This window comes from Macrobrachium nipponense, chromosome 27 (genome assembly GCF_015104395.2).
Source record: "Macrobrachium nipponense isolate FS-2020 chromosome 27, ASM1510439v2, whole genome shotgun sequence".
Lineage (NCBI taxonomy): Eukaryota > Metazoa > Arthropoda > Malacostraca > Decapoda > Palaemonidae > Macrobrachium > Macrobrachium nipponense.
The window spans coordinates 313,454-325,810 of record NC_087216.1 but is presented as its reverse complement, the minus strand read 5'-3'; positions in this window follow the sequence as shown (position 1 = coordinate 325,810).

Genomic DNA, 12,357 nt, shown 5'->3' with positions numbered 1-12,357 from the left:
CCTAGACCTAGACCTCTGTCAAGCTCCCAGACCCAAGGGAGAAGGCATGTCGAAAGTCGAAGGGAGGCGAGAGGGGTTTACTCACGATCAGTCGTCCCTTCAGGCAGTCCTGTTGTTACGTCCCAGGCTGCAGCAGTAACGCCCAGAGAAAAGGCGTGACTGGGAAGTGCGTTTATTCTTCTGATAGTTCGGCTTCAGGAAGGAAGAGACGTTTTTTGGAAGAATCGCGTCCTCTCAAGAGATCGTACATGCCGACCTCGTCCCAGGATGAAAGAGTTTACGAACAGAAGGGTTGGAGTAGCCCTGAGGTCTTTTCGTCGGAAGATGAGGACGCAATCCCTATCAAAAGGAAGAAGATTTTTCGTCCTTTAGACGTGTCTAACCGTGAGATGGGCGGTTTTTCTCCTAATAGAGAATCTGCGCTTCGTAGACGTCAGGATCGCTCACCTATCCGTAGCAGCCCAGTGCGTCCTCGTTCGCCGCCTCCTCAGGAGTTTCGTCAGGAAGCGGAAACTAAGGAAGTGTTACGAGATATGCAGGAGAAATTGGCAGTCCTTGTTAAATCCTGGGAAAGCCAGAACAACCTTCGGTTAGACGTAAGACGCTTCTTCTTCCAGTTAAGTCCTCCAAGAGGACGCAAGATAAACCGTTGCCTCCTCTTTCTCAGGCGGCATTATCTCGTAATCCAGGACGCAGTGTGTCCTATATGAGGGACGTTTCTCCTACGCTGCAGGAAGCAGGACGCAAGAGAAAGAATGATGGACGCATGGTGGACTCAGCGGTTGCAGTGGACGCAGGACGCAGGCGGCAGCGCGCTGATCCGCCTTATTCTCGACAAGACGCGGAAGTGCTTGATAAGGAGGCAGTTTCGCATTCGCTTTCCAGACAAGGTTTGGAAAAGGAACCCGATATGGATTGTTTTCAACATCTGGAATTCCAGGATATTTCTTCTCAGGAGGAAGACTTAGTGGATTTTTCGGAGGAGGACAAGAATGTGGAAGCTTCTTCCTCCGATTACAAGAAGCTAACTGAGTGCCTTCTTTCGTTGTTTGAAGGAGATTTTCAACCTTCTGCTCCCTTATCTCTGCTGTCTCAATTCTCCAAGACGAAATCACCCAAGAAATCTACTTTCTTGAAAATGACGCTGTCGATTACAGCTAAAGCCCTTCAACGCATAAATGAATGGTTGAAGGAGAAGAGAGAAGGGGGGGAAAACTTCATTCGCATTTCCACCGGCCAAGTTAGCTACGAAGTCTGGTGTGTGGCATGCTACGGGGGAAAGTCTTGGCCTAGGAGTTCCTGCCTCCTCCCAGGGGGACTTTTCTAATATCGTGGATAGTTCCCATAGGCATGCCCTGCACGCAGCCAAGGTGTGGTGGACTTCATCAGAGTTCGATCATTTGCTGAAGGGCATTTATCGGACTTTTGAAGTCTTTAATTTCCTCGATTGGTCGTTGGGGGCTTTGGCACGTACTCTAGAGATTGAAGAACCTTCTGATTTGGATTTACCCAGAAGCATTATGTCCTGTATGGACAAAGCCTTGAGGATGGGGCTAATGAGCTTTCTTCACCTCTTTACGGCAGGTTGTGCTGAAGAAAAGATCGCTTTGTGCTCTTTCGCTGCTAAAGGAGTTCGAATGCGCAAAAGTCGGAGTTGATGTTCTCCCCACTTTCAGGACAGCTTTTCCCACTGGACATCATTAAGGATATCGCGCTTTCCCTTACACAGAAGGCTACACAGGACCTGCTGATGTCTTCAGTAAGGAAGTATTTGCCCTCAAAGGTAGTAAAGAAGACACCGAAGGAAACAAGGACAGCACAGCAGCCCTTTCGGTGTAGGATTTTTCTCCCGACCAGCCTTTAGAGGGAAAAGAGTTCCTGACAAAAGAGGTTCGAAAACCTCACCAAACAATGAGTTGTTTCGAAGTCTTCCAGACCGTTGTGTTGGGGCCAGACTTTTAGACTTCTGGGAAGTCTGGCAAAGCAGAGGAGCGGATCCTTGGTCTGTAAGTGTAGCGAAGGAAGGCTACAGATCCCCTTCCTAAAGAAACCACCTCTCGCTACAGCTCCGAGAGCCGCCTAGGGGCTCATTACATCGATTTAGAGAAGAGAGAGGCTCTTTGGCATCAGGTTGTCAGTATGTTAGAGAAGGGAGCCATAAGAACCTGTTCTGGATCACCGATCCCCTGGTTTTTACAACCGTCTTTTTTCTGGTACCCGAAGTCTTCAGGAGGTTGGAGGCCAGTACTGGACGTAAGTCAGCTAAACTTGTTCGTAGAAAAGACCAAGTTTACGATGGAGACGAACGATTCAGTACTGGCAGCGGCGTCGTCCAGGGACTGGATGGTGACGCTGGACCTTCAGGTTCAGGATGCGTATTTCCATATTCCGATTCATCCAAGGTCCAGAAAATATTTGAGATTCGTGATCCAGGACAAGATAGTATATCAATTCAGAGCCCTTTGCTTGGCTTTGCACTGCCCCTCAAGTCTTTACAAGGATGATGGCGAACGTGGCGAAGTTGGCTTCATCTGTTAGGAAGTCAGAGTCTCTCTCTACTTGGACGATTGGCTCATAAGAGCACAATCAAAGCAGCAATGTCTGGAGGACACGGACCTCACATTAGAATTAACAAAGCAGCTGGGTCTGATGGTGAACCTGAAAAAGTCACATCTGATCCCCACACAGGAGCTAGTTTATTTGGGGATTCTGATATCCTCATGACTTTTCGGGCTTTTCCGTCCTCCGAAAGGCAGACCATGTGCCTTCGTAAAGTGCAAGAATTCCTATCGAAAGACCAATGCTCGGCGAGAGAGTGGATGAGCCTGCTGGGGACACTCTCTTCGTTAGAGCGGGCTTCATTTCCCTAGGGAGACTTCACATGAGGCCCTTACAGTTCTTTCTGAACGAAGTCTGGCCAAGAAGATCGCAACCAATTCCTTCCTGTTTCCAATTCCTTAAGATAAAGGAGGAATTAAAGTGGTGGCTAGCCCCGGGAAGGTTAGCAGAGGGTACGTCACTCCAGCAGAGGAACCCGACCTGATATTGTTTTTCCGACGCGTCAGACGCAGGCTGGGGAGCGACGCTGGCCCTCGAGAGGAGTCAGGCCTTTGGAACGAAGAAGAGAAAGCTTGGCACATAAACAGGAAGGAACTGATGGCGATTTTCTTGGCTCTGAAGCGTTCAGAACCGTGGATCAGCGGCAAAGTGGTGCAGATCAATGCGGACAATACCACAGCTCTGGCATACATACGCAACAAGGAGGGACCCACTCGTTTACTCTTTTGCAACTTGGCGAAGGAGATTCTTCTGTGATCAGAGAGAGAGAACGTCACCCTGCTCACCAGGTTCATTCAAGGGGAGAAGAATGTCAGAGTGGACCTGTTGAGAGGGAGGACAAGTGCTTTCGACGGAGTGGATCTTGCATCAACAAGTATGCCAGAGGCTGTGGAAGCTTTGGGGCAGCCCAGTGGTGGATCTTTTCGCTACCGCAGCGACGAAGAGGTTACTGAATTACTGTTCTCCAGTCCCGGACCCTCTTGCAGTCGCAGTAGATGCCTTCCTACTAGATTGGACTGGGCTAGACGCGTACGCATTTCCCCCATTCAAGATTTTAGGAAGGGTAATGAAGAAATTCAGAGAAAGTCAAGGAACAAGGCTGACTCTAATAGCTCCATACTGGCCGGCCCAAACGTGGTTCACAGAGGTACTGGAATGGACAGTGGATTCTCCAAGAAGTCTACCCACGAGTAGATCTTCTCAAACAACCCCACTTCGACAGGTTCCACAAAGGAAAACACCCATCGCTCTGGGTCTGACTGCGTTCAGCACTATCGAAAGACTTGTCAGAGCAAGGGGGTTTTCTAGAGAAGCAGCGAAGGCAGTTGCGAGAGCACGAAGAGCTTCGACTATCAAAGTGTACCAGTCGAAGTGGGAGAACTTCCGTAAATGGTGCAAGAATCGGAAGATTTCTTCATCCAGTACCTCTGTGGACCCAAATTGCAGATTTCCTTCTGTATCTGAAGAAGGAAGTGGGTTTGGCAAATCAAACATTAAGGGATACAAATGTATGTTATCTTCAGTGTTTAGGCACAGAGGATTAGATCTGTCCAATGACGCAGATCTTAGAGATCTTCTCAGATCTTTTAATACGAAGAAGGATCAACATTGCAGAGCTCCTTCTTGGAATCTTGATGTCGTACTCAAATTTTTAGAAATGGATAGGTTTGAACCTATGGACAGTGCTTCTTTACGAGAGCTATCGAAGAAGACTATTTTCTTGGTAGCCTTAGCTACAGCTAAAAGGATTAGTGACAGAATGAGAATCCTTCACATCCGTGGCCAAGGTCATTTGAGATTTCAGGACTGGCTGATCTAGTAGGTCAAGAACAGGAAAGGGTTCTTTGCCCAGTAAGAGCCTTACGTTACTACGTAGAAAGGACAAAAAGCATTAGAGGGGCCTCAGGTTCTCTCTGGTGTTCTGTGAAAGATCCTACTAGACCCATGTCTAAATATGCTATGGCTTTTTTTGTAAGAGAAGTCATTAAGGAAGCACATTTGCTTTGCAGGAAGAATGCTTCGGTTGCTTAAGGTTAAAGCTCACGAAGTGAGAGCGGTAGCTACGTCCTTGGCATTCAGAAAAAATTTAGCCCTCAAGGACATTATAGACTCTACGTTTTGGAGGACAAATTCGGTCTTTGCTTCGCATTACCTCAGAGACATGAAGACAACTTTTGATAATTGTCAAACGTTAGGCCCGTGCGTATCCTCAGGTACAGTACTGGGCAAAGGAGTTTCCACCCCATAACCTACTAACATGCTAGGCTATTATTTTAATTAGGTTATAGTGTTTTATGGTTGTCTGAGAAGGTCATTGCCTGCTCAGTTTATGGTGTAGTATTTTGTTATAGTGATTGTGTGTGGTTCAGGTGACTAACTTTCCTAGCATGAATGCCCGTGGTAAATGATGGCTAGGGTTCTCTGTCGGCAAATTGGTCATGTCCAGTTGTCAGACCCTTGTTATTAGCTTTCTCAACAAACAGGTCACATCCTAGTTGAGAGCTACTAAGGTTTAGCAGGCTAAGAGGCAGGACCTACGAAGTCAGCTACCTTAGCAGGTAAGGAACCTAATAGTAATTTTAAAATTAGCTAATTTTTAATTATGACGATGTTGCTGTCTATGACCCACCTCCAAATGTGTCAATCAGCTATATATATACCTGCCAGGTAAGTGTCATGCATAAAAAGTTTTATGCGTACTTACCTGGCAGGTATATATAATTAAATTCCCACCTTCCTCCCCTCAGGAGACAGGGTTCAGAGAAAATCTGAGGAAAACGGGAATGGTTCCGAGCACCAGCGCCACGGGAACGGGGTGGCGATCACCTGAACTACCAGTGTACTAGTGGTTGCCGCGAGTTTTGAAATTCTGCCAGTGCGACAAGAGGATAAGCTATATATATACCTGCCAGGCAAGTATGCATAAAACTTTATTGTATCATAACAATATCATAATTAATGCTGGCAGGTAGGGGAGGGGTGGAGAAACTTCATACTCACCAGACTGTCAGCCACTTTTCTTTTGAGCACTGTATAGACTCATAATGTCTCTTTGTTGCTGTGTTCATGGAACTTAGCATGGTTTTGTGTTCAATTAAATAATTGCGTGGACAACACTACAGCATTGGCATATACGTACATCAGTTCAAGGGGGAACTAATTCGATCTCTCTATGTGAGACAGCAAAAGCCTTGCTTTCATGGGTAGATCAAAGGAACGACCAAAATGGAAACAAGATTTGTTCAGGAAAGCTCAGTGTAGTAGCAGATGAGCTGAGCTGTCGTGGGGAGATCCTCCCAATGGAGTGGACCCTGGACCATTGGGCCTTTGCTGACTTATGGAAACTGTGGGGGAACCAAGACTGGATTCATTTGTAACATTCAGGAACAGTTGTCTTCCTCTATTGTGCTCCCTGTCTCCAAACCCTCTAGCTTGGGTGACAGTTGCCATGCTTCAGGATTGGTCCAGCCTGGATCTTCAACCCCTTTCATCTGCTCGGGTGATGAGGGGAGGTCTTGAAAAAAATTTCAGTTGTAACAAAACATCAAGATGACCCTAACAGCTCCATTTTAGCCATAAAAAAGAGTGGTTCCAGAACTGCTTGCACTTCTGATAGACCTCCTAAGGTTCCTTCCTTTAATTTCAAGTCTGCTCAGAAAACCCCATTTGAGGAGGTTTCATCAAAGCACATCCACTGTGGCTCTGACAGGATTTCGACTGTCAGCAACAGAAGCTATTGCCAGATGTCAACGCCAGTCTTCCAACAGTCTACCAGGCAAAGTGGATGGTGTATAGATGTACAGAAGACAACATTCCGTCTTCTAAGACAACTACTTTAGTTCAAATTGCTGATTTTTATATCTATTTGAGATCCTCCAGAGGCTTGTCTTCCTTAACCATAAAAGGGTATAGGTCAATGCTCATCTCCATTTTTCATTTTTCAACAGTGAGGTCTGGACAGTTCTAATTGGGATCTCTCTGACCTCATTAGATCCTTTGACAACCAAACTCAAGAAGGAAGGGTCTTTTCTGTGGAATCTGGAAGTAGTCCTCAAATGGCTCTTGAGGCCATGTTTCAATCCCCTCTGCTCACTCACTGAGGCATCCTACTAGAAAGAAAATTTTTCTCATGGCCCTAGCTACGGCTAGAGGAGTTAGTGGCCTCCACACGATTGATAAAAGGATTGGGTTCTCCCAGTGGGACACAGTCCTCCCTCACCCTGGGCTTCCTAGCAAAGATAAAAAATCCGTCGAAACCTTGGCCTCGTTCTTTTACCATCAATAGTCTAATGGATATTTGTTCATATGCGAACAAACCTTTGGTCTTAACAATAGGATAATTTCTTGCGCCTAGCTGGATCCGGTTAAAAAACAGATGAAAGCGAGGAATCTTGTGATATCTGGCAACGCATGCATAGATCGGGCGAAGGATGGTCAAAGACCATTCACCTATGATCACGCATCAATCTTTCTTTTGACCGCCTGGGCAAGAGTCGTGTTAACCTCTCTTGGCCTTTTCCTGGTTCATTGCCCGTTTCACTTGTGTTTAGAGTGTGTGTGTGTGTGTTTGGCTGATATTATGGCTTCTTCTGCTCCTTTTCGGCATCAGCGTATGTGTCCCAGAGTTCCAGGTTTTCCATGTTCTCATTTTCTGGCTTCGGCAGTGACCGACCCGCATAACGTGCAGTAGGTGTCGTTCTAATTTTTGTACTATTACAAATCTTTGCATGGAATGCTGGGCATGGCCTAAGGAGCAGTGGAGGTCATTTTATGGCAAGAGAGAACATCGGAGGGTTTCGACTCTTCCTACTCGGGAAGGTTTTTCGCCTCTTCCCGATGTTTTTTCTCCTGCAGTAGTCAACCCCCATGGTAGCGTTGTCCCTGCGTCTCCTTCCTTTTCTTCCATTGATTTGTCGATGGAAGTATCAGGAGGCCACCAGGCTAATGTTTGTAATGTAGCCCCTTATTCCACTGGAGTTTATTTGATTCCCGAGAAGGGTGAGGCTTTATCATCAATCTCTTCTCTTCCAGAGTTTGAGGCGTCCAAAATGGCGGCAGTTTGGAGGACACTCGGGCTAGGGGGTCCCCCGTCCTTGGAGGGGTTGCTAGCGCATTTTGTGGAGGCTCGCAACCCCCCCTCCCTGGTCTGGCCAGGCCATCCTCCCTCCTCCTGGCCTCGTCTTCGTGGGTAGCAGAAGTCGGCCATATTGTATTGCTCCGCCAGTGTCTGCTGCCGCTTCAAGTCGGAGTGACGCTGTGGCGTCAGCCCCATTGATGACGTCACGGGTTCCGTCTTTGTGTATTCCTCCGCCAGTGGTGTCTGATTCCCTCTCGCACCAAGGGGAAGCCATGACGTCACTCCCATTGATGACGTCTCTCCCAGTCGTCTCCTCTGATTCGCCTTTCTCAGCCGTGACGTCATCACTGCCGCCCAGTTTGCTACATCTCCCTTCCTTGTCATCGGAGCTTTCTCTGGCATATTGGTCTGAGGTTATATGCCAGGCAGTGCTTCAGAGGTTGGACTCTGTACTGGATGTGAAGTTGGCTGCCTTATCGGTTGGGAGGACTGGTAGGAAACGTGTTGCTTCGTCCCCGCCTCTTGAGAAGAGTGCACATAAGAAACCAGTGCTGTCTTCCTCTCCCTCTTCCCCCTCTGCGCCCAGTCGGCGTATCAAGCGTTGGAAGGCTAAGGACTTTGCCTTTCCTTCGCCTTCAAGGGAGGAACAATGCGGACGTGTTCCCAAGAGTGCTGTTGTTTCGGGCAGTGTTAGTGCTCCTTCTTGTGTGCAATCTGCAGGGGATGCTTCGCCCTCTGCCTTGAATCTCCGGCGTGTTCCCCCCCACCCCCGTCCATACACATCGCGAGCGTGTTGCAACCTCCCCTGCCCGTGCACGTGATGTTTGTGCTCCTTCTTCTCCAAGTCCTATTTTTCGCCATAAGGATCTCAAGCGCCTGTCAAGAGGGTCGAAGGTAGTGAGCGCGGAGTTGGTGCAGCAGGAGTGTTTGCCTGCCTCTCTCACTGGTGCTTCCAAGAGTTCAACTCTAAGGGATTCTCCTTTGATCTCGAGTGTTCGAGTTTCTCCCCCATCTCACGTACGTTTGTCCGCCACGCCCGTGACCATTCATGGACATGCTGAGTCATCTGTTGAGGTAAGTGATGTTCCTAGTGTTATTGTGGGTTCATCTCGGAAGCCGATGCATGGACCCAGCCCAGACAGGTTAGTTGGGGTTTTGGGCTGTTTGGCTGCTAACCCTTCCATTAATTTTGGTGGGGAAGGTGCCATAGAGGAGCCTACACATCCTTCTCGTCGTTGAGCTCCATTGCTGGAGCAGGAGGAGGAAGACACGCGAGAGTTTCTGTCTTCCTTTTCGGAAGTTGTCGATCTCATTCATGGGTTTAACAATTTGGAAACTAGGACTCAGGCTCGGTCGTCTTACACTCCTTCTTTCTTGAAGCCTTGGTGGGAGCTACTCAGGAACCCAAATCATCTCTTCAGCTTCCTTTGTCGGGGCACGTTCAGTCGGTCTTGCAGAAGGTTAATGCCTCTGTTTCGGACCAGGACGGTTCGCTTCACTCAAGGGGCTCTACCAAACTACTACCCCTGCCTCTCACGAGACATAGGAAGTACTTTGCTACAAGCTCTGCTTTTTTGTTGTCACGCCATCTTAACCCAGACGTCATTCGTCTGAAGCCCGGATTGACTTTGGAACAGGTGAGGTCGGTGGCTCCGTCCTGTCTCTGCAAGATGCCTCAGCATTGGAATCTACGGCAGCCTCCATGTTGCAGCCGGTTTCTTGACTGGACCTCTGGTCTGTGGTTATTTCCAAGATAGCTTTTGACAGGTTCCCGGAAGGGTTGGAGAGTGCCTCCTCGTTTGCCAGTCTCTTGCGGTCGGGGGCCAAGGCGTTTTCATGTTTGGCTCACCTCAGTGCTAATTTATGGGCTAATCTTCTTCTGATTAGAAGGGACGTGGCTTTGTCTAGGATGGAGAGATCGCTCGACATTGAGTCCTTGCTGTCATTGAGGAATGGAGATCTGTTGGAGTCCCAATTTTTTGTTTCCTCGACAGAGCTCGAGAATGCGATAGACCGGCACCGGGCTGACACCAAAGACAGACTGGTGCACCAGGCCGTGTCTAAGTCAGAGTCTCGTCCTCAGAGACGTCTGGCTTCTCCTCCTCCCCCCCTCCAGCAGCAGTCAAGGAGATCGTCGTCTGGTAGGCCGTCGAGGACCTCGATTTCGGCAGGGCCTTCCCCTTTGACAGCCAAAGTCAGAAGATCAACACCCCTTTTGCTCTCATTCCTTTATGCCAAGAAGGGGCCCAAGGGGCAGAGGTAAAGGGGACTGTCAATAGGTTAGGCGCCTCTCCCTCTCCTGTGCCACGGGTTGGGGGGTGCCTGGCTGGCCATTGGGCCAAGTGGCAGTTATGGGGCGGAGAAGTGGGTGGTAGATGTCCATCGGGTGGGATGCCTACTGCCATTCGACTTCTCTCCTTCTCTGTCGGACAAACCGCAGCTCAGGAAGGCATATCCTCCAGATTCTCTGAAGTTCTTGGCTCTTCGGGAGGAAGTGCAGAAAATGCTGGACAAGGATGCGATAGAGGAAGTAGTGCATCCGTCCCCAGGCTTTTACAGTCACATCTTGGTGCCCAAAGCGTCGGGAGGATGGAGGCCTGTGATCGACTTATCCACCTTGACTCACTTCATCAGGAAAGACATGGTTCAAGATGGAGACCCTGCGCTCGGTGTTGGCAGCCTTGAGGGAAGGCGACTTCATGCTGTCGATAGACTTAAGGAATGCATACTTCCAAATCCCTGTTCATCCCACGTCCAGGAAGTTCCTTCGCTTCTCTGTTGCGGACAAGGTATTAGAGTTCAAAGTCTTGTGCTTCTGGGCTGGCGACAGCCCTTCAGTGTTCACAAGAGTCTTCTCTCTCGTGTCAAGTTGGGCCCATGCTCAGGGGATACCGTTTGTTGAAGTACCTCAACGATTGTTTAGTCTTGGCAGTTTCCAGAAAAAAGCTGCTGCAGGACAGGGATCGTCTACTTCGGTTCTGTCTGAAACTGGGCATCTTAGTCAACCAGGAAAAGTCAAACCTTGTACCCACTCAAAGGATTCTCTACCTGGGCATGGTCAACGACACGACAGTGGCAAAAGTTTTCCCCTCGGATCAGAGATTGGAGAAGTTGCGGGCGGTGGCACACAACTTCCTGTCAGAGTCACATCAGGCAGCTCATCAGTGGCAGGTTCTTCTGCGAGTGTTGTCTTCCCTGGAGAAGCTGGTCCCTCATGGGCGTCTTCATCTTCGGTCTCTGAAATGGAGACTGGGAGAATTCTGGTCTCCGGCGGGGGACTATCCCCTGTTTAATGATTCCTCTGTCTCTGGAAGTGAGAGAAGACCTTCATTGGTGGTTGGACGACCAGAATCTGTTGAAGGGTGTCCCTCTGCGTTCTCTTCCACCGGACTTCCTTCTGTTCTCGGATGCCTCCCTCGCAGGTTGGGGCGCTTATTTAGGCGGCCTCATCGCTTCAGGCGTTTGGAGTTTGGAGGACAAGCAGCAACATATCAACGTCTTGGAGTTGAAGGAGCTCTCCTGGGTCTGAAGGAGTTTCAGGGGAAGGTAGAGGGTCATTCTGTCGTTCTCATGTCGGACAACACCACGGTGGTAGCCTATGTGAACAAACAGGGAGGCCTGGTGTCACGTCAACTTCACACCTTGACCGTTGAGCTTCACCAGTGGGCGGTCAGCAATTCGGTAGAGCTCTCAGCCAGGTATATCCCAGGCAAACGGAACGTGGTCGCAGACAAACTCAGTTGCCGGGATCAGATCCTAGGCACAGAGTGGTCCCTTCATCAAGTGGTGGCAGACAAGCTTTTCCAGATTTGGGGGAGAACCATGCTGGACCTTTTTGCGACACGCTTCAACAAGAAGCTGGAGGTGTTCTGTTCAGTGGTTCTAATCCTTTAGCACTGGCAAAGATGCATTCCAACATCCCTGGGACAACCTGGAGGTGTATGCCTTCCCTCCGTTTTGTTTTATCCGTCAGGTTCTGAACAGGCTGATGAGTTCACAGGGTCTCAGGATGACTTTGGTAGCCCCTCTGTGGCCTCAGGTGGAATGGTTCCCAGATCTGCTGTCGTTGTTGTCAGAGGTTCCGAGGGAGATTCCCCCTTGGCGACATCTCCTGTGTTAGCCCCATGCCGAAAGGTTCCACCAGTCAGTAGAATCCCTGTTGCTTCACGGTTGGAGGCTATCAAGTATCTCCTCCGAGCGAGAGGCTTTTCTCAGAGAACAGCTGGGCACGTGTCCAGCAGTCTTAGAAAGTCGACCTCCGCGGTTTACCAAGGCAAATGAGCAATCTACTGTGATTGGTGTCATAACGTGTTTTTTCTCTCCACTCGCGACCTCTATTCAGTGAATAGCAGACTTTTTAACCTTCCTCAGAGACGAGAAATGGTTGTCCATTTCTGCCATTAGAGGCTACAGGGCGGCCCTGAGTTTGGTGTTACACCTAAGGGTATCGACATCTCTTCCTGGGAACTTTCCCTGCTAGTTAAGGGATTTGAGCAGTCAAGTTCTCCTAGAGAGCTCAAGCCTCCGACGTGGGATGTTTCCTTGGTTCTTAAGAGCTTCACTAAGAGTCCATATGGGCCCTTGCGTCGCTCACCTGACAGGAACCTGATGCTCAAGACATTTTTCCTTCTGGCTTTGGCATCTTCCAATAGCTATGTGAGGTGAAGCCACCAGGGTTGGGGGTCGATGTCCTTCGAATTTGTACCGGAATTCGTGGGCAA